Here is a 23,475-nt window from a genome sequence, read left to right as displayed (position 1 = left end):
TTATGATTCCTGATGTCAGATTTGTGTCCATTTATTCTTTTGCATAGAGACTGTCCGGTTTGGCTACATATAATGCAGATGTATCACTTTTTTTATATGATGTATAGTATACATTAGTACAGATACATTATAAACATTCAGATATAATATGCATTATCTATATTTCTTTATTGTATTATTGGTCCATCCTGTGATCAAACTGGAAAGAGATCTGCAGTTTTTTGAATGGTCTACCATAAATCTACATTTCTTTTCTTTATGGTATTGGTATATCCCATGGTCAAACTGGAAATAGATCTGCAGGCTTTTGAACGATTCTAGCATAATTGAAGTTATATTTTGCTTTGACACTAGCTCCCCCTCCAGACCAGTCTAACAATATTGTAATTACTTTTTATTTTAAACTTTGACTATACAAAAGATTTAAATACTCAAATTCAACTATTTCTTTCAGAAGATATCACTGAATCCCTGAAATTATGCTGAAAAGACTGATCACAAAATGAATAGCCAAAATCCACAAACAAGACTTTGAAATTCATTCAATCTAAAATACAACGGGTAAGCAGGGCACTCATGTATACAGCTACAATAGGTCTGAACAGATTAAAACTTTTCTTAATCAGATGGGTATTTCAGGAACTGTCTAATACATTTATCATCTTCAACACAATTCCATTATACGCTCAAACTAATCTCTTTGTTTGCACCTTAATAAAGTAATCATAAACAATTAAAATTAGATTACAGAAACTAGTAAAACTCTATGGATCTTAGTATCCTTGCTGATTTTATTAATCCATTTGTTCTTGGGAAAGTATAAAGATGTTTTACACCTGTTCTTGTAGTCACAGAGTTTCCTTTCAGTTGCTTAGCTAATTTACTCAGACAAGATTCTAAACAAAATCAAGCAACAAGAGAAAAAGCAGTTACAACTTTAAGACCGCCTACATTCTTCAGCTGTCAGATACACATCTCCAGTTGTCTACGTCTGAGATACTGAACTTGTGCAATTCAGCATTCCAGTGTCTGCTTCTTACTTTATCCTCTTTATTGAACAGCTTGCTCAGAAATATGAATAACTAATTACACTTTATACATGGAAAAACTGGCTGGTTTGTTGTGTGTATGGGGGGGGACGGGACTTAGCAAAACACTGCTTCGCTGCACAATGCAGAATGATTTCATCTTGAAATTATTTTAGGCAAGTACTCATACAATTTTGGCAGTGTACAAGCTTGTACAGCTGCAGCATCCAAGCAAATACAGATTATTAAAAATAAAAGTCTGTCATTCAAATTGTAGTCACCAATATAAATATTGTTGATTGTGAACTTTCATACATGTAAAAAGATTACTGTAAAATCTGTTTTTAGTGACCACACAGGGAACCAGCAAATATCAACTGCCTTTATAGTTGCCCATACAGTTTACAACTTCGAGTTTTTTGTTACTTAAGATAAGGATGATTTTCAAAAAATTGACCTCATAATATTGTGAAACCCAAGAACTACCTCACTTCTAAATGGCCATTTCGAAGTATCCCCATGACCGTTAGACAATGCCTAGAAATTGATAGAAAATTATTAAAAATGCTACTGTAACACGCCAACTAAACATGATTGTAAATTCTAATATAAGCAGAACACAAGTATGTTCCCAGACATAATGTATTATTATATAGTATCTATATTGAAGTAGCACCAAGAGGGTAGCATGGGCAAACCATGGCCCCACTCGACTCTGGCTATATGGCTTGGTCTACACATGAGAGTTATATGGGCATAGTCAGTTGGGGGTGTAAAAAAAAAAACCATATCCCTGATATAGTTATGCCAATATAATTCCCACTGTAGACGTACTATATTAACAGAAGAGTGCTTGACATAGCTCACGTTGTTTAGGGTGGTGGTGTTCCTACGACGACAGAAAAATCCCTCTGTCAGCGTAAATTGTGTCAACACTATAAGGCTGTACTGACATAGCCATGTCAGTATAATCTCCATAGTGCAGACAAACCCAAAAACAGTCTCTGTCTCAAAGAGTTTACAGTCTAAGGCCCAATCCTACAACATATAGCATATGTCTGGACCTCTGCACTCAAGTGCTATATGTTATCTAAATAATGAGACAACAAGGTGATATAAACAAACAAACAGTTGCTGACAGCACGAGGCAACAAGTAAGATGACTGATGTAATAAATTGTAGGTAATATGACTACCCTTGTCCCCTTTCCCCTAACCTCTGTTTACTGGTCTGTCCTTACTTACATTATGGTTTTTTTTTTAAACAAGGCCCATCCTTTCTGAGTGTTTGGAAAGCAACTAGCACACAGCGGGTGCTGCCATAAACAATCAACTGGCCACAGCATCCCTAGAATTAAACATGCCTAGGAACAAGCACCAGTGCCTTATCTACACTACAGTTCAAAGTCCTGTAAATTAATACGAGGTAGAAGATGGTTAAAGATCCTCGTGTGGGCAAGCGCCCGGCAGTAACCGACTTCGGAGCGGATTCGTGGGGCAGTCACTCCTCTGGGCTCCCCGGGGCCCTTCACGTTAAGGGGGCTCACCGGAGATCCACTCCCACCACCAGCATTTTCTGCTCGTCATTTCACCCTGCAAAGACTGACTGCGGGGCCGGGGCATCTGCCGGGTGAGTGAAGTTTGCCGCCGCCGCCGCCGCCGCCTCTTCCCTGGCGGCGGCGGCGGCGGCAGCAGCAGCTCGCAGGACGACAGCAGCGCTCCCCTCCCCGAACCCCGCGGCAGCCCGGCCCCAGGAGCGCCGCCTCCGCCCGCGCAGCCCGCTCCGCGCTCCCCCGGCGACTCGCTGCGGGAGCTCGGGACTCGCACGCGGCTCCCCGGGGGCCGGCCAGCGGCCCCGCCGCGCACAGGGGTTCAGCAGCCCCCTGCTCCCCAGCGGCTCAGGCCCCGGCCCGTGGCACCACGCGGGGAGCCTGGCACCCGGCGGGGGACGCTCTCCCCTTCCCCCACCGGCGGCAGCCGCTGAGCCGCGTTCGAGCCTCCGCAGCCCAGGCCCGGGGAGGGATGGGGAGCGGCAGCTGGAGCAGCCCCGAATCGCCCCCCCCGCTTCTCAGCGCCTCCACACCCGGACCCCCGCAACCTCTTACCCGAGTAGCAGCAGCAGCAGCGCCCGCCGGCTCCCCTCCTGCTGCGGGTGCCGGCTTGCAGGAGGCGTCGGCGCGCGGACGCGGGTCTGGAGGGGGATGAAAATACGGAAACAGGAACCTGCCGTCGCTTAACGGAGCTTCTGACTGAGCGAGCGGGCGCGAGAGACACAGCGCGGAGCGAGCGCGCGTCAGGGAGCGGGAGCGCGCGCGCGCGCTCCGGGGAGTAAGAGTGCTGAGCGGGTGCGCGCACCAGAGCCCGGCAGCCTGTGAGCGCTCAATTGGCGAACGGCGCTTCTAGTGTAGGGGAGGGATTCGGTTAAGCTGGGTAGACAGCACTAGCCGCCGGCAGTGCGCATGCGCCATCCATGACGCTCTTGCGACTGGCCCAGATTCCGCGAGCCCTGCTTGGCGGAGCGATGCTGTTCGGCGCTGGCTCCTACAGCGCGGCCGAGGCTGCCCGACGGCGACAGGCTGGACCCCCGCGCGGCTGTGCCTTGGGCACGGCTTGGCGGAGCACCGGCACTCGGCGCATCTCCCCTTCTCCCCAGCGCCGCGCCCGCGGGAGCCGCCGGCCAGGGCTCTCGCCCCGCGCACAGGGCGGAGCGGGGCAGCTGCCGGAGCAGAGCCCGCTGAGCGCGGGTCTGAGCGCGGCCTCAGCCTGCCGGGCGGGGCCCCCTGCCGCTGGTAGGTGGCTGTGGCGGGCGAGGCTGAGTCGCTTCGCACAGCCCGCAGAGCTCCCAGGTGCTGCAGTTTTGACGGGAGCCCGGTAGAGCGAGAGGGAGGGGGTGAAGGTGGGTGCCTGGTGCCACTAGGGTTGTCCGTTCTGGTTGGCCCTGTTCCTGAAGCTTCCATCATATGATATAATCTTTAATTACAGATTGATCTCAGCCCTTGAGATTTCAGGACAGTCCCCGGAAGGTTGGCAACCCGAGTGCCAGCCCAGGCAGCAGGAGCAGTGCGGGGAAGGGCAGTCCATCACCTATTGTTTGGAATGTATCTCCGGTGAAACCTGCATTTTTTTTTTCAGATAGGTTTAGTTTGCCGGCAGGAGGTGGATGTGTTCTCTCCCTTCCCCAAAATAACCGTAGCTGCATGTTCAGCAACAGTTTGTGGTCCAACAGTCACTTGCAATTACCTCTTTATTAGAAAGTTAGGATCCTGGATTAGTTTCTACAATAGAAATTGAGTGTTAGAGGGGTCAGAATGACAAAAAATACTTTCTGGGGTTCCAGCTGGAACGAAAACAACTAATTTTCCCTTCAGTTGATGGGGCATGCTGTTCATTCACAAATTTCATAGTCAGTTGAGGGGGATATGATATAGGTCTATAAAATCATGAATGGTGTGGAAAAAGCTAATAGAGAAGTGTAATTTATCCTTTCACACAATACAAAAAACAGGGGTTTCCCGATGACATTAAGAGACAGCAGGCTGAATACAAACACAAGGAAATACTTCTTTGCACAATGCATAATTAACTCGTGGAACTCATTGCCATGGGATGATGTCCTGGTCAAATATATAACTGTATTCAAAAAGAATTAGATAAATTAATCTGGCTATTAGCCAAAATAGTCAGGGATGCAACCCCCTGTTTGGGACAACCCTAAACCTCTGACTGCCAGAAGCAGGAGGGGGAAGACGGGTGGACCACTCCAACTACCCTGTTCTGTACAGTCCCCCTGAAGCTCTGGTTCCAGCTACTATTGGATAACGGGCTAGATTGACCATCGGTCTAACAAATTGTGGCAGGTTCTTATTGTCAATTTTTTGTGATAGTTGCATATTACTCAGATTACTAGTAAAGGTAAACTACCCTTGGTGTTCGCTTGATCAATTAAATAATTGCGTGGACACGTTACACTACTATGGTAACACAGTTGGTTCAAATAGTCTTCCCACAGTGCACAAATCATTGTAGAAGAAGTCAAATTTCTAGCATATATTCAGCTGTCAACTTGCCCAGAGGTCTTAACGGTTGGATTCATTGGGGAAGTTATCAATTCTACACTCTCCTTCCTTCTCCCTCATCCCCAATAAAATTGAACAAAGGCCTTATCTGCACTAGAGAAGTCAATCAGCAGTATAGCAACTCATTATTTTACACCCATTGTTACACCACTGCTTGCTAATATCATGTTGCACCAGTTTAAAGACCTCCTTGTTTTTTCCTACATCCACCCTCGTGCTATGTGCATTAATGGAGGTGCAGTGCCCTCAAGAAATATATTCTAGAGTTCCCATTACTGCTTCTTGGAGCAGTACAGTCTTACTACAGTAGATTGGGCTACAGACTTATGGCATTTTTAAACAAAAATCATGAAGCAGTCAGAGTAAATTTAGTCAAAGTCACAGATTTAGAGGGAAACTGTGTAAAATCATGGGGTTATGTGGGGGGCCAGGTCCTGCCCGCAGGGGTGGGAGGCCCTGGGAGAGGGGCTGGAGAGTGAGCCCACATTGCACTGACCTTGGGCAGCAGGAGCTCCTGAGTCCCCTGGGGCTGATCTCAGAGGTTGAGAGCAAGACCGCCCCATGCTCACCCTGGGAAGCAGTGGCTTCTATGTCCCACAAGTCTGGGCCCAGAGGTTGAGAGCGAACATGTCACCCTGGGCAGCAGCAGCTCTTTGCCATATCACAACACCACTCACTCAAATTTGGCCTGGCCACCACCCTGTCATGATGGAGGGACAACAAGGCCAAACCTGAGAGGTTCTAGGACCCCATACACTAGGTCACAACTCCTGGAACAGGGAGCCAGGCCCAGCCCCACAGGACAGGAGCTTCTGTTGTGGGGTGGGCCTGGTCTTCAGCTTCCCTCTTCAGCACCCCTCCCACGCTCTGCCCTTCACCCAAATGCTTTATTTTAAAATCATGGACAGAGACAAAAAGTCACAGATAGAGAAATCATGGTATCTGTGACTTTTCCATCACCACAAAAACCTGTAGCCCCAACAATAGGCAGTGTGAGAAGAAGGGTCACACACCCCCATATGCTGTAAACTTACATAGTTCTCCAGTGGATGTTCTCATGGGTCAGGGGGTGCTGCCGTTTACAACAGCAAGACCAGTTAGAACATTCATATCCTGGTAAGAGAAGTTGCCTGTTAAGAGATGTCCATAATGGAGTTTTAAAAAACGCAAGGCAACTCTCAAGTGGTGGTAAATGATTTTCTGGGCCTTCATGATAAGTGCTGGAAAGCATTAGGAGTGGTGCACAGACATCAGAGAAATGCTTGTTTGAGCTGCTAGACTGGTAGACCCTGCATACTCTGCTTCCCTGGCCACAAAATGGAAATCTGGAAATGCAGAGGTAGATGAACATTCAGTTACACCCTGAGCAAATGCAGCATGGCAGTAGAATGCACTTTAATAAAATAAATCCAAAATTTGATAAATATTCCCACATCAAAACTTATTGAAAGATATACACATCACTTTTTCAAAGTATTCTGCAATACATAATGCATATATTCACTTTTTCCTGGTGGAGATTAAATGGCAGAAACAGGGAGGATGTGTATATGAAGAGGGAATTCCAATATGACTCAGTTTCTGTATTTTGTAATGCAGGATACTGGGCAAGAGCAGGGATTAGCAAGGGATATATATCTCTGTAAGATTTCAGAGTAGCAGCCGTGTTAGTCTGTATTCGCAAAAAGAAAAGGAGTACTTGTAAGCCTATTGTATAGCTCCATGTTGTTCCAGAATAGTAAGACTCTAAGCACCTAGTGCAGGTCAATCTCCTGTTTCATGTATCTCTCCATAGATGCCTTGTCCTAACTAACTAAGTATGTAATTTATCACTGAAATCAGCCACTGTACCAGACAACTGGAAGGTAGGTAATGTAATGCCAAATTTTAAAAAGGGCTCCATAGGAGATCCTAGCAATTACAGGCCCTTGAGACTGACTTAAGTATTGGGCAAATTGGTAAAAACTATAGTAAAGAACAGAATTATCAGACACGTAGATAAACACAATTGTTGGGTAAGAGTCAACACAGCTTTTGTAAAGGGAAATCTCGTCTCCCCCAGTCTATTAGAATTATTTGAAGGAGTCAACAAACATGGGGATAAGAGTGATCCAGTGGATACATTCTACTTGGAGTTTCAGAAAGCATTTGACAAGGTCCTGCACCAAAGGCTTCTAGGGAAACTAAGTAACTATGGGATAAGAGGGAAGGTCCTCTCATAGATCAGTAACTGGTTGAAAGATAGGAGACAAAGGGTAGGAATAACTGTGCAGTTTTCACAATGGAGAGAGGTGAACAGTGGGGTTCCCCAAGAATCTGTACTAGAACTTGTACCGTTCAACATATTCATTAATGATGTGGAAAAGACAGTAAATAGTGAAGTGAAAGTTGCAGACAATACAAAATTACTCAAAATAGTTAAGTCCAAAGCAGACTATGACAAGTTACAGAGGGATCTTACAAAACTGGATGACTGGGCAACAAAATGGCAGGTGAAATTCAGCATTGATAAATGCAAAGTAATGCACATGAGAAAAAATAATCCCAATTATACATATACAATGACAAGGTCTAAATTAGCTACTTATTAGATAGATTAGTTATCACTCAAAAAAGAGATTGTGGAGTCATCATGGGTAGTACTCTGAAAACTTCTGCTCAATGCACAGTGCCTGTCAAAAAGGCTAACAGTACAGTAGAAACTACTAGGAAAATGATAGAAAATATCATAATGCCGCTATATAAATCCATGATGCGCCCATTACCTTGAATACTATGTCCAGTTCTAGTCACCCCATCTCAAAATGATATAGTGGAACTGGGAAAGGTTCAGAGAAGGGCAACAAAGGTGATCAAGGTTACAGAATGACTTCCATAGGAGGAGAGAGTGAAAAGATTAGGGCTGTTCGGGTTAGAAAAAGAAATGACTAAGGGGGGATATTATAAAAGTCTATAAAATTATGAATGGTGCAAGAAAAGTGTTATTTATGCTTTCACACAATACAAAAAACAAGTCCAATGAAATTAATAGGCAACAGGTTGAATACAAACAAGAGGAGGTACTTTTTCACACAATACACAGTTAACATGTGGAACTCATTGCCATGGGATGTTGTGATTGCCAAAAGTATAACTGGGTTCAAAAAAGAATTGGATAAGTTCCTGGTAGACAGGTCCATCAATTGCTATTAGCCAAGATGGACAGGGATGCAACCCCATGCTGGGAGCAACCCTAAACCTCCGGCTATCAGAAGCCAGGAACGGAAGACTGGGGTGGATCATTCCATAATTGCCCTGCTCTTTATATTCCCCCTCAAGATCTGGTACGTGCCACTGTCAGAGACAGGATACTGGGTAAGATGGACCATGGTCTGGCCCAGTAAGACAACTATTATGTTCATATGTCATGTGTCTCCAACGTCAGCCATAGCCTTTTCTCCTTGTATTAGTGAATGCTCTCTGATGCACCCATCAGTCTTGCAGAATGTAATCCTTGGTCTTTTACTTCTGACTTGAAACGTTGAGGCAATTGTTTGGTAATGCGGGCAAAGACCAGTGGCCTTTTCGGTACAGCTGCTGAGCCAATATCAAAGGGAGAAAAAAGATAAAATCAGTATCTATAGCAACCTTCTACTGAGGCCTAGGAATGTCGAATGATAAAGTATCCATTTTTCCCTAGTTTTGCACTCCAAAATGGTGTTATTGCAGACTGGCTCAGACACTGATATGGTAAGCAGAGCGCCAGTGGCTCTCCACTATTATGCTGCTGCTACTACTCCCTTACCATTACGGTTATTAAAGATTTGTATTGCAGTAAAACCTGCACGCCTTAGTCAAGGATTGAGGCCCCCGTAGTTCTAGACACCGTACACATACATAACAAAACAATCCCTGGCACAAAAGAACGTATGATCAAAATATATGAAGAAAGTAAAAAAGTAGATATAAGCAAATAGATAGGGGAATACAAGGTAACATTCAGGTGATCCAGGGAATTGTGGGTTCCAAACATTTCAAAGGGCAAATGTAATAATAGCCCTTAGCTTCAGGCAGCTCCAGCCTCAGATGATCTCACCTTGAGTAAGATTCCCAAAAGGGAAAGACAAAAATTGTTCCAGAGAGTTATCTGAAAGCTGGAGAGAGATGCTGCAACTTTATTTTCCTATATGGTCCCTCTGGCTGAACTTGAAGCGGTGAAACATTGTTATCTATTATAAGGATAGATATATCTTTCTAGCCACCAAGGTACATGTCAAAGCATTCAAATATCTTTAATATGACTGTTTCTCAAACAAAGTGGCGACAGACTGAAGAAAAGTCAGGGCTGAAATAAACCGAACATTGCATTAGGATGCCTGTGGGCCATACAATTGTACATACTGTGTGAAATTAAATGAATTGTAAATATTTGCTTAATGCCATAATGATACTACTGCTGGTTTTCATGCCTTCAAGCATACTGCCTTAAAGGAAACCTTACACCACTGGAACTGGCTTTGCATGCATTGTAGATGTTGCTGGACATGGAATGGCAGATAAAATATGATGTAAGTACTTCAGCCAAAGTGCCACAGTTTGTGCTCTAGCAATTCAATACTCCTGTTTTTATGTGGTGATCCATTTGTGCCTTTGGTATATTTTTACCTGCACTTCAGGACTGTCCATGTGAAATAGCTCTGCCAGCTACTTGGCAAGCTGTGCTAGTGGTTTCTGTTCTGACCTGATTGGTTTAGTACCAGAGACAGTGAAAACCAGGCGAGTGACAGAGGAAAGAGAGAGAAAATGGGGGATCCACACTTTCACCCTTGTGTAGCTATAACTGCCCTTTTACAAATGCTAAAGGCAGCAGCTGTGTGAATCCAGAGGCAAGTTTCCTAAACCAACATAAAAGAACCACAAATAAGTAATTGCTTTTCATAGTAAAAGGTACTAAGTGTAGAAAAACGAGGACTACTTGTCTCTAAGGTACTCCTCGGGGTTTTTTTGCTGATACAGACTAACACGGCTACCACTCTGAAACCTGTTACTAAATGTAGAGGCTCCCTTATCACCCAAGAACTCCTCAACTGGGAAATAATCAGTAGGTGTCACCCCAGGAACTTTTAAGGATATGCTTCAGTTGGTGCTAGCTCAAGTGATTGAGTTCCATGTGGATACATCCCACTATCATGGTAATGCATTCACCACAAATAGTCCTCCCTTGGAAGTCACTTGAAGCTACAGGTGCTCAGCACTTCTGGCAAAAATAGGCCCTAGGTTTCTCAAGCTGAACCTCCTGAAAATGAGGAGGCAGCGTACACAATTAGTGGACTCCTCTGAAAATTCTGTTTTAAATGACAGGTTTCAGAGTAACAGCCGTGTTAGTCTGTATTCGCAAAAAGAAAAGGAGTACTTGTGGCACCTTAGAGACTAACCAATTTATTTGAGCATGAGCTTTCGTGAGCTACAGCTCATGCTCAAATAAATTGGTTAGTCTCTAAGGTGCCACAAGTACTCCTTTTCTTTTTGTTTTAAATGAGTTGCTCTATGTCATATAGGAAGTGCGTAGTGAAGCCAGGAACAGAATTCAGTTCAGTACCATAACTACAAAACCATTCTCTCTCTTCCCACAACCTTCTCCTTCACACTTTCCAGCTCTTGAAGCAAATGAGTTGGTGTCCTGTAACAACTTCATTTACTACACACTCTTCCTTTTTCGCTATCTGAAAACTATCTGTGCCTTGAATAAACAGAAATTCCATGATGTGAAACCCAATCACCCCTGTGTAGAATCTCTGTAAGCAGTGTTGTTGTAGCCATGTCTGTCCCAGGATATTAGAGAGACAAGGTAGGCTAGTGATTGATAGGATTTGGGACAAAGTTCAAAACCACACAGAGACACCCCAGAAGCCCTAGTAGCCCCTCACAAAATAAAAGTATTTCCCACTGAAACTTATGCCAGCGAACAATTTTCTCTTCTCCCCAAAATTTGCTGGCTCTGGTTCGCCTTTATTTTGTGGCCCCTTTGTACTAGTACAGAATCAAAAAAGGGTCTTAAATGCAGTGTAGCCAATTCTCAAATTTTATTGCAAGGTTCACAATATTTGGTGTTTTTCTTAAAGCTCAAGCCCCTGGAGTCAAGTGACTATACCAGAATGTCAGCTTTCATTCAAGCCCTCATGGTTGTGAAGATAAGCTTGAAAACCACGAACCTGCACAGTTCACAAGTCAGAAGGCAAATAAAAATAATACATTTGGCGTTCTTTTTTTAAATCTCCTGATTCTGGGGGACCTGACAGATGTTTCTTCAACATCTGAAGTTGGCAGGACTGTAAATGTACCTTGCAAAATACTGCTATTGAGGAATTCTGTTGCTGTCATAACAGCACTAACGCAGTACCCACCTGGCTTCTGTGATACGGAGTATGTTGGGGGTGGGCCAGAGCTCATTGCACTCTACCTGTTCTGGGGTAGCAGCCCCTAGAGGACCACTATAAACTGGCATAATTTAAAGCAGCCCTGAGAAAAGGGCCAGAATTATGAAGGAGCAACTATGACTTTTCCTAGGCTGGCTGCAGAAAAGTAAGAATGCAGAATTTGGCCCCCTTTCTCCAAATCCTATTCTCCCATACAGGGCTGGAGTAAGGCAGGGTGAAAACAGGACCTCACATCTGGATTTGGTGTGATTTAAGAAGCACGCAAAAAAGTTGTGTCTGACCGAGAGTTCTGAAAGTGCAGAATCTATGCTGGTTTTGATGTCTTTATCCATTTTAAATTAAGACTGTATACAATTGAGGAAACAAAGACTGGGAAAGAAATCCAAAGATCTGCCGTCACTTATTTGTCTTCCCATTCCAGAAATCCAGACCTCTTACCACACAGGAAAAAAATATTAAAGATAGATACTAATCTCTTGGGGGGCTGTTAGGTAAAACATTTTCATTCATAGCCACTTAACTTTCATATAGGAATACTGTCAATGTCACAATAATTGGGGAAATAAAAGAAACCCTCAGTGTTATACAAAGCTTTTTTGTTTTGCATGTTTTTAAAGTGATTGTTAAAATGTCAATTATTCAGCATCTGTAAAATAAGTTTTTAAAATTCTAAAGAATCCTTTAGAAACTTTAAAGAGCCTTTCAAAGATTATTTCTATACGTCCTTTTTAAAACATTAGAATTTGCAATAAAATTTCCACTGATTTAAGACCTGATCTCAAACCTGTTAGAAATCGATAAATCCCAATCAACCAAATTAATTTAAACATAAATTAGTAACATCACAGAAATTTTTTTAAAAACATTTAAAATAATATCCACATGTATGTACAGCAAAGAGTGCAATGGATCAGCAAAATATGCATTTTATGATTTTCTGGTGCATTTCTGAAGTTGTTTTAAACCGCTCTTTAGAAATGCCTTTTGGTACATCTGCATCAGTATAAGCAAAGAAATTACTTGAGCTTCCACCTCTGGGAAAAAAATAGATAATCTGTTGTGATTCACTGAGGAGTACTGCTCATATAAGATATAAAATATCACTTCAGCAGAGGATACAGAAGCACTTAAAAGATATGCAGTGAAACTAAACAAACGTTTCTGTCCCGTTTATCAAAGCACTTGTAGTTTCCAGTTCAAAGCAGGAGAAACAATAACAAATATTGCACAAGAAATGTTATCTGTATCCAAAACATTTTAGTCAAGTGTCTTTATAAATCTGTGTAGACCTGTTCTCTCTTGGCACTTCCATTCTTGCCATGTTTTTCATTTGAGTTTTGACCAATTTTTGTTGTGTCATGGAGCTTTGTGCCTTACTATGCAATGGTTTTATAGAAAGAAGAGATTTGTGGGTCAACAAGAAGGGTGGTACAAAATTATTATTAAAATTAGGTGGACAGGTTGTGGAATAAATTATCTCATGGATACTCCATACATATGAGCTGTCTGTATTTAAATGCAAGATACAGCTGTTCGGCGGTCTCTTTTCTGAGTGACTGAAGCAGAGAAAACTCCACTACCAAACCACCTTTCCTGTGAACTTCAACTGAGCAGAAATGGTCTGTTCCATAAGGTTGAATTGGTATACTTGAAAATGTAAACGTATGGAGCTTCAATATAAAGTTTAAAAAAAACAATTTAAAGAAAATCCAGCTACATATAATATAGCCATATAAATAAAATAATTCTACAAAATATACAGACATCTTAAAAATACACAGACCATCCTTTATAATCAGTAATGGTTTTATAAGATTAAAAGTAGTCAGTTAGTCAATACAAAATTATTATAGGTAGGACTGGTAGCACTGTCCATTATTAAAGTTCCTAACACTTCCCAGCATAAGACTCTGTTTTCAGTTGTTTGTAACTCTGCCAAACTTTAACCATTTGGACTGAAATTTACCATCCTTGGTGTCTTGATCGGCCTGAATTATTCTAGAAAATTTCAGCCACAATGGTCCAGCCATTTCTGAAAACAAGAGTAGGGAAAAAATATGTTTTGTCCATGTTCAAAAATTATGTTTTCTTTGAGAAGCTCTAATGCCACCATGTTTTGGAACAGGGACTGGAAATTTGGTAGGGGCTAGCTTGTGTGTCAGATGTGTCTTTTGCTGGTCCTGTGAAAATCTGCCTACCTTTGGCCAAGTTATAAGCTTTTGGGTGGGAAAAGTAGCAGTTTGCACATGATCAGTAGAGACTTATTGGCGCTTCACAGCTAAATTCCCAGTGGTTCCATCCACACTGGGCATGCTCCAGCCCAAGGATGAGCAGGACTTTCTCTGTAATTACAGCTCTGGGCTGCTGAGGGCACAGCTGCAGAACTGAGAGCTGAAGTGAGGCAGCATGGAGGTGGAAACTGCCTGATTTGAATACAAAGAGGCAGCTCTGGAGGCAGAGGGAGTAGATTGGGACAAGGATTTGGGGAAGTGGAGAGAGAGCCTGAGGCCTAGTCTACACTATGGGGTTAGGTAAAATTTAGCTGCGTTAGGTCAATTTTAAAATGAATGTGTCCACACAACCAATCCCGTTCCATTGACTTAAAGGGCTCCTTGACTTCTGTACTCCTTCCCAGCGAGGGGGGTAGCGCTAAAATCGACCTTGCTGGGTCGAATTTGGGGTAGTGCAGACGCAAATTGACGGTATTGGCCTCCGGGAGCTATCCCAGACTGCTCCATTGTGACCGCTCTGGACAGCACTTTGAACTCCGATGCACTATCCAGGTACACAGGAAAAGCCCCAGGAACTTTTGAATTTCATTTCCTGTTTGGTCAGCATGGCAAACTCCGCAGCACACAGGTGACCATGCAGTCCCCACAGAATCACAAACGAGCTCCAGCATGGACCGAAAGGGAGACACTGGATCTGATTGCTGTATGAGGAGAAGCATCTGTGCAGGCCGAACTCTGATCAAAAAGAAGAAATGCACATATATTTGCCAAAATCTCACAGGGCATGTTGGACAGAGGCTACAACAGGGACACACAGCAGTGCCACGTGAAAGCCAAGGAGCTCAGGCAAGCCTACCAAAAGACAAAGGAGGCAAACAGTTGCTCTGGGTCAGAGCCCCATACATGCTGCTTCTATGATCAGCTGCATGGTATTCTAGGGAGGGACCCAACCACTACCCCACCACTGTCTGTGGACACTTGCAAGCGGGGAGTCTCACGCAACAGGGAGGAGGATTTTGTGGACGAGGAAGAGGAGGAGGAGGAGGAGAATGCACAGCAGGCAAGTGGTGAATCCATTCTCCCCAGCAACCAGGACCTTTTCATCACCCTGGAGCCAATACCTTCCCCAGGTGGGATCCCCAACCCTGAAGCTGGAGAAGGCACCTCTGGTGAGTGCACATTTGTAACTACAGTACAGGGTTTAAAAGCAATAGTGTTTAATGTCTGATTTTCCCTGAAGACTTGGGATGCATTCGTGGCCAGTACAGCTACTGGAAAAGTCTGTTCACATGTCTGGGGATGGAGCGGGAATCCTCAGGGACAACTCCATGAAGCTCTCCTGGAGGTACTCTGAAAGCCTTTGCAGATGGTTTCTGGGGGGGGGGGGGGGCTGTCTTATTTCGTCCTCCACGGTAGGACAGTTTACCATGCCAAACCAGTAGCAAGTAGTCTGGAATAATTGCAGCACAAAGCATGGCAGCAAATGGTCCTGGATTTTGGTCACATTCAAGCAACATTCGGTCTATAATTTTCTGTGTTCGCCTCAGGAGAGTGATATCGTTCATGGTCACCTGGTTGAAATAGGGGAATTTTTATAAGGCAACAGTAAAAGGACACCATTCATGCTGGGCTGTTTGTGCTTAACTAAAAGGGATCATCCCGGAGAATAGCCATGCAGTGGGTTGGGGGGAGGTGTGTGCTGCACATCCAACCAAAAACCGCAGCCCCTCCTTTTAAATGTGAAATACAACCCATTGCTTGCTATGGGAAAGGATGGTGCTGCAGTTTGAAACCATTCCCACATGTTATGCGTAAGAAGCCAACTCCGCATACCCTTTGCCTTACCATGGCTGCATGGAAACTGAATTCTGTTACCCAGCTGTGTGTGATGTGTCACCAAACCGGCAGGCGCTCAATATAAAAGGCAAAATGCCATCTTGTACCTAAAGCACATGTGCTGTCTGCTGTGAATTGCTTGATTCACTGTGAAAGAGTCTCCATTTTGTTCTCAGAAATGTATCATCTTAAATTTTACTCTCCCTTTTTATCTCCCCCCAGGTGCAAATGTTTCTAGGTTTCCCCTATCATCTCCATCCCTGAGGTTATCACAGATTAGAAGGCAAAAAAACCGCACTCACAATGACATGTTTTACAAGCTCATGCAGTCCTCCCGCACTGATAGGGCACAGCTGAATGCATGGAGGCATTCAGTGTTAGAGGCTAGGAAAGCCTTAAGTGAGCGCGAAGAGCAGAGGCAGGAGCACAAAAAGCAGAGGCGGAGGTGATGCTAAAGCTAATGGTGGAGCAAAGAGACACGATGAAGCATCTGGGTGCAGCTGCAGGAAAGCCAACAAGAGCACAGACCCCCCGCTGCATCCATTGTACAACTGCGTGACATCCTCCCCAAGTTCTATAACCTCCTCACCCAGATGCCCAAGAACGCGAGGATGGGGGGAGGCTCCGGGCACCCAGCCATTCCACTCCAGAGGATGGCCCAAGCAACAGAAGGCTGTCATTCAAACGATTTGATTTGTAGTGTGGCTACAATAAGCAATGTGGCCTTGTCCTTCCCTCCTCCCCCATCCCACCCCACCCGGGCTACCTTGTCAGTTATCTCCCTTTTTTTTTTAATTAATAAAGAAAGAATGCATGGTTTCAAAACAATAGTTATTTTATTTCGAAGGAGGGATGGTGGTTGGCTTACAGGAAATTAAAATCAACAAAGTGGGCGGTTTTGCATCAAGGAGAAATACACACAACTGTCACACCGAAGCCTGGCCAGTCATGAAACTGTTTTTCAAAGACTCTCTGATGTACAGCGCACCTTGCTGTGCTCTTCTAATCGCCCTGGTGTCTGGCTGCTCAAAATCAGACGCCATGCGATTTGCCTCAAACTCCCACCCCGCCATAAACATCTCCCCCTTACTCTCACAGATATTATGGAGCACACAGCAAGCAGCAATAACAATGGGAATGTTGGTTGCGCTGAGGTCTGACCTAATCAGCAAACAGCACCAGCAAGCTTTTAAACATCCAAAGGCACATTCTACCACCATTCTGCACTTGCTCAGCCTATAGTTGAACTGCTCCTGACTACTGTCCAGGCTGCCTGTGTATGGCTTCATGAGCCATGGTAGCAAAGGGTAGACTGGGTCCCCAAGGATAACTATAGGCATTTCAACATCCCCAACGGTAATTTTCTTGTCGGGGAAGTAAGTCCCTTCTTGCAGCTGCTCAAACAGCCCGGAGTTCCGAAAGACGCGAGCGTCATGCACCTTTCCTGGCCATCCCACACTGATATCGGTGAAATGTCCTTTGTGATCCACCAGTGCTTGCAGCACCATTGAGAAGTACCCCTTGTGGTTTACGTACTGGTTGGCAAGGTGATCCGGTGCCAAGATAGGAATATGCGGTCTGTCTATCACCCCACCACAGTTAGGGAAACCCATTGCAGCAAAGCCATCCACTATGACCTGCACACTTCCCAGAGTCACTACCCTTGATAACAGAATGTCAGTGATTGCATTGGCTACTTGGATCACAGCAGCCCCCACAGAAGATTTGCCCACTCCAAATTGATTCCCGACTGCAGTAGCAGTCAGATGTAGCAAGCTTCCACAGGGCTATCGCCACTCGCTTCTCAACTGTCAGGACAGCTCTCATCTTGGTATTCCTGCGCTTCAGGGCAGGGAAAAGCAACTCATAGTGTTCCAAGAAAGTGGTCTTATGCATGCAAAAGTTTCACAGCCACTGTGAATCATCCCATTCCTGCAAGACTATGCGGTCCCACCAGCCTGTGATTGTTTGCTGCACCCAGAATCGGCGTTCCACTGTATCAACCAGCCCCACTGCCACTATGATGTCCCAGTTGCCACAGCCCATGCTTTCAGGAATGTCTATGTCCATGTCCTCATCAAAATCGTCCTCATGCTGGCGTCTCTTAGACCAGTTCTGCACATACTCCAGGATAATGCGCAAGGTGTTTACAATGCTCACAACAGTAGCAGTGAGCTGAGCGGGCTCCATGCTTGCCGTGGTATGGCATCAGCAGGACAGCAGAGTTGCAGCAGAAGCAGTGGATGACAGATGCCACGAGAATAGATATTTATACAGAACGACGAGAGGACCTGCGAGGTAGATTCATGGCACCAGGAAAGCAGAGTTGCAGCGGAAGCGATGGGTGACGACAACATGCTATTGAAACTGAGCTCATTTACAAGAGTAGGAGAGCAGAAATTTGCTATTGAGACTGAGCTCATTTACAAAAGCAGGAGAGCAGAGTTGCAGCGGAAGCGGTGGATGATGACGGTTACCAGTTGTACTGCACCATCTGCTGACAGCAGCACCCATGACACACCAGCAGCGGTGACAGCAAGCTGAGCTGAGCAGGTTCATGCTTGCTGTGGTATGGCATCTGCACAGAAAAAACGCACAAAATGATTGTCTGCCATTGCTTTCACGGAGGGAGGGGCGACTGACGACATGTACCCAAAACTACCCGCAACAATGGTTTTGCACCATCAGGCATTGGGAGCTTAACCCAGAATTCCAATGGGTGGCGGAGACTGCGGGAACTGTGGGATAGCTACCCACAGTGCGCCGCTCTGTAAGTTGATGCTAGCTACGCTAGTGAGGACGCACTCTGCTGACTTAATGCGCTTAGTGTGGACATACGCAATTGACTGTATAAAATCAATTTCTAAAAATCGACTTTATAAAATTGACCTAATTTCATAGTGTAGACATACCCCGGGACTGGAGTGGGAAGGAACTGGGAGTTGGGGTGGGGGCAGATTGAGACTAGGATCTAGGGAGAGACTGGCTGGGGAAGGAGAAATAGTGTGTCATCATGTAATTAAAGTATCTCATCATCCATACACATAAGAGGGCTGAATTAAGGTGGCAACCTTAATGTTGCCATTTCCTAACTTCTGAGTGCTTGACTTTTCTGCTTTAATAATGTTCTTTTAACATAATTTAAGTTTATATATACATGCACACACCATGAGAGCTGTTGGAAGTTCAGTACTTCTGAAAATCATCTCACTTATTTAGAATCTATTTGTAAAAGCTTGGCTTCTTGTGTTTTCCCCTCTGGGTTTGGACTGCTTGTTAATCCCCAAAAGTCCATTCCAGGGTTAAAGAATTGTGTGTAAGAAGAGACAATATTGTTCTTACCTATATATTTGTCTTCTCATAACAGGAAACCCATACTGGATTTTTCCCATTTTTTGTAAATATATTTATTAATTGTTTGAGAACTTTAAGTGTTTGACTTTATCTACTTACAAGGCAGTTCTTAGGTTTATATAGCAGTTGGGCACCAAAACCCCTCACCTAGAGTTACCATATTTCAGGTTCCCAAAAAGAGGACACGGAGGAGGCGGGGGGCAAAGCTGGGGGGATACAGTTGGGGGTGATGGAGGGGTACATACAGCAGGGGTACTCCCTGGAGGTGGAGGGCAGTGTCACTCCCTGTCACAGTGCTAGCTGGCGCAAGCCCAGGAAGCAGCAACAACCATTAATCAGCGCCTCCCTGCAGGACCCACCACCACCCCAGGGTTAAGAGCCAGAGCCTGAGTGGGTGGGATCTGGCAGCTGTGGCTTGCAGGAGAATGGACCAATCAACTGTAGATGCAGGGGAGGGACCACTCAGGAAACAAACCAATTGGGACTCTTTCTGAGCTGCAGCTTCTCTGCTCTGCAAAAAACCCGGACATTTCCTGTTATTTTAAAAATCTGCCCAGACAGAGAAAGGAGACTCAAAAAAGAGACTATGTCCAGGAAAACTCTCACAGTGAGCTGCCTCCATGTGTGTGCATAAGTGTGGTCATCCCAGTAGTCCTTTCCTGACCAATTGCTTTCCTATTGGGAAAACAAATTTACAAGTGAGAACAAAATGATCTATTTTACAACATAAAGCAATAATATGGGAAAGACCACTTTATCCATAGTTTGGGTGGACAATATAATCACCTATTCTCAGTTATACATATAATAGCCCCTGAGTGCCCTCTTCCCTTACATTGCCTTCACAAGTCATACATGATCATACCTTTCAAAGATGATCTGCTAATGACAGTTTGTACTATAGTTTTCTGTTTCACTGGATGAAGATATTTTCACATGATATCCTGCTGGAGAGTTTTGGATATAAAGTTTTTTGGAAACAAACCAAAGTCCAGCACATGCAATTTCGTTAATCTTTTATTAAACTCAGTTATTTTGTATCTTGTTTCTGTACAACTAATTTCTATTGCTTTCAAAACAGCCAGAACAGTTCTAAAATCTCTCTCAAGCTATTAGTTGTTGTTATTGTATTTATCAATATTTGGCACAATATAGGAACAAAATCCAGCAAACCAAGGCAAGTCAAAAATTGAGTAGTACAAAATTGGCTGCTTGATGGACTGTGATTAGACCACGTGAATATACTCAAAGTGATCAGGAATTAATTTTCTTCTCAGTCCATCCCACAATCACATGTTTCAGTAGAAGATTGTCCTAAGTGAAACTTGAATGACCTGTTCTTCCTTTCATTAACAGCTGCACAAAGAAAAAGATCAACCTCCCACAAAGGAACAAGAAAAACCAGATACTATATCCTGGACAAAAGCTTTAAAAGTTCCATGCAGGCACTTCAATTTCAATTAATTCCTCCTTCTTTCTAGCACAAAGGAAAGGATGTGACCATCAAAGCAGTAGCATCACAACTGCTACACATCTTAAAGTTAATCCCCCTACAAAAATCAGGCACCCCACAGAAAAGGGACACGGCCCTCACTCTTAACATCATAAAACAGAGTAGGCCCCTACCCTGCAGCCAGGAGCCAGGTCAGCAGCTGGTCTTTCTACATTTTGGATCCCTAATACAGGTGGCAGAACCATACTCTATCCCTGTCCCCAGGAAGAGGCAGAGTGGGAGCCCTCTCTGTGGCTGTCTGCCTAGATAATTATTAACGTAAATCACCCTCTTTCATCAGTAGCTGCTCAGAATTTTGTTCCGCTCTTATCAGTCTGGCAGAGAAAAAGCTCCAATTGGTTCAAAATATGTCAGACTGTCTGCTTAGCTACACAGATTGTTGTGAACTCTTTACTCTGGTTCTCCACTCTGTGTATTGGCTCCCCATTGAATACAAGGGCTGTTTCATGGTTTCTGTCCTGACACCCAGAATCCTCATGTAACCAGCACTCTCTCCAGGAAAAATATATATAGCTTTGTTAATGTATTGTTATTTATGGTGTGCTAGCAGCATGCTGAGAGCCTGCACAAACAGGAAAATGAGTATTCCTGTCTCAAGGGATCTCAAAATGAGAAAGCCTGATCCTGCAGGCAATCCATTAACAGAACTCCCATGAACATTAATGAAATAGCTGCATGTATAATAGCACTAGATCTTATGGGCTCTTTTGTGGCTTTTAGTCATATCCCTGCATTGGAGGTGGGATGGAATTGCTCTGCACCAGCAGGAGCAATTGGAAGCATTATGGATCAGGGAGATATTGTACAGTGCCTTCCAGAGTGCCCAGGAACCCAGAAGTAGTGTATTCCCTGAGCCATCTGTTCAGGGGATGCAGTGTATGTTCCCCTGCATGATCAACTCTGCTAGCCACTGTATGCCCCCCTTCCTTTAGGATGACTTATCGAAGGCAATAACAGGGTGCAGTGAGACTGTATCTATGATCAGCTCTTGCACAGGGGATTCCAGATGGCGGTGAGTCTTTCTGCACTCTCCCCCTTCCCTGGCACACCAGAACACACCAGGGGCCAAATACAATCTATCTGAACCCATGTTAGATAGTGGTAATGCAAGTACCATTTTTGTTTGCATTACCACTAACTGTGCTTAAATTAATTTACCTGGTCATGGTATCCATAGCAGAGCTAATATACTGCAGTTTAGCTGGTATGTCCTATGAGCCAAATTCAGAGATGGTATGGTAATATAAGTTCCATGACAGGAAGATGGTATATATTGATGCAGACATCGTCAGAGAGCAAGGAGTGGGGTTGTAGCTTTTTTTTATACCTTTCTGCAGTCTTCTGCTGATGGCTTGTTTCGTTTGTTTTCTGCTTCAAACTTCCCTTTTTGCCTTTTCAGAGTCTAAACTATGCCACTTTATGCCAATTTACTGGCATGTAACTCATGTCTCCATTGAATCAAGGCCATAGCCTCCTGAGGTATTTTATTGACAAGATGGCAACCTTTAGGGTTGAGGGCAGGAACATTTATGCAGCAGGTTTTGAACAGACAAATGCTCCCCTAAAGACACTGCCTAAGTGCATATCATCCTAATCCACTCTGGCTCCAACCAGGATGACTCCAACTCTGTCATAATAATATTAATTTTATATCGTGTCTTTCATACTAGTATACTACATCTCTTTATAGCTGTAATGATACAATTACGGAATTAAACAATGAGTAGTAGTATAGTTACAGGGTTACGTAATACCTTGGGTAACACAGAAGAGAAGAAAGAAAAAGGAATTAAGAGGCACAGGAAAGGGAGAAAAGGGTGGTTTACTGGAGGTAGCTACTAAATCTAAAAGCTGCCAGCAGCATTTCCTAGAAGAAATGAGCTTTGCTCTCATTAAACTGGCAGAACACCTTGTAGACCTAGGAACATTGTACCAATCTAAGTTCCAATCCAAACTGAAGACATTGGACATTTCTTTACCTGCCAGTACTTTTCTCTGCCCCGCATGCTCTCTACATCCAGCTGAACTCACTGTCCAAACATCAATACAGAGAGGATGCCTTTTGAAACCTCTGCTACTGAAATGGTAGGGATGGCATGTTGAAAGTACAAAAATCACTGAAAGTTTTCCTACCTCAGATGGCTTGCGTTAAAACATTCTTCATCAGAATATTTAAGTTCCACAAGGACAGACATTTCAAATCAATATTTAAAAATACGTACAAATCTTTCAAAATCTCTATTGATATAACTGGGCAGGTATTATTACTAGAAATTTTTAGTAGTCATTTAGTGATCAAGTGATAAGAAACTTTAATTCCACTTTGTTTTGTAAAGTCACTCCAGTCTCATACCTGCAGAAAAGACAAGAAAATGAGAAAGTGGCTAATGCTGGTTTGGAGTGGTCCAAATTCTGTCCTTAGATATATCTGTGTGCTCTGTCCAGGTAGATGACTGCATGCTGAGCATCTCAATCAGCTCTTGTAAGACTGATCTAGAAGTCCTGATTCCCAACCCTATATTCTAATCCATTGTTTCCCAGTTTGGATCCATATCTATTTTCAAAATCACTTTTAGATTGTTGTAAAAACTCTGTGGACTTCAAATTCATTCCCACAGCTGCTAAGTTTTATATCTAGCACAAGTTGATTTGATAGAAATAGCGCATGACTAAATGTGTAGCTATATTGGACAATCATACACCTCAGGGACAGCAATAGCACAAAAACCTGGTGTGTAGTTATAAAGATATCCACATATTTTGGGGTATATTCCAAGGCATAAAACTGAAGTTGAAGGGCTTTAATGACCTCTAAAAGTGCAACTACCATATTCCTATCCCTCACTTTTTCATATGTCTTACTGCTCTTATAAAACATTTAAGTAATGTGGCTTGGTTAATAAGACTGATTCCAACATTTATACCAATTACCTGCACAATGGTAATTATTTTACTTGCCACACTTTCATAGAATCATGGAATATCAGGGTTGGAAGAGACGTCAGGAGGTCATGTAGTCCAA

The 23,475-nt window shown here is 43.8% G+C and overlaps 1 protein-coding gene across 3 annotated transcripts in view; it reads right to left on the bottom strand.

Moving 5' to 3' along the window:
* The window catches only part of FUT8 (fucosyltransferase 8), a 287,005-nt gene extending 283,605 nt beyond the window's left edge, over positions 1–3,400 (bottom strand). For 2 of the 3 annotated variants that reach the window (XM_048854025.2, XM_048854024.2), the window contains exon 1: positions 3,133–3,399. The gene's annotated coding sequence lies outside the window, so the exon portion shown is untranslated. Of the gene's footprint in view, positions 1–3,132 lie in introns of all 3 variants that reach the window. The other variant, XM_048854022.2, reaches the window with a different exon arrangement.
* Between the last annotated feature and the right edge of the window lie 20,075 nt (positions 3,401–23,475).

This window comes from Caretta caretta, chromosome 6 (genome assembly GCF_965140235.1).
Source record: "Caretta caretta isolate rCarCar2 chromosome 6, rCarCar1.hap1, whole genome shotgun sequence".
In the NCBI taxonomy this organism is placed as follows: Eukaryota; Metazoa; Chordata; order Testudines; family Cheloniidae; genus Caretta; species Caretta caretta.
The sequence above is the reverse complement of the archived record's forward strand: the minus strand, read 5'-3'. Positions and strand labels throughout refer to the sequence as shown.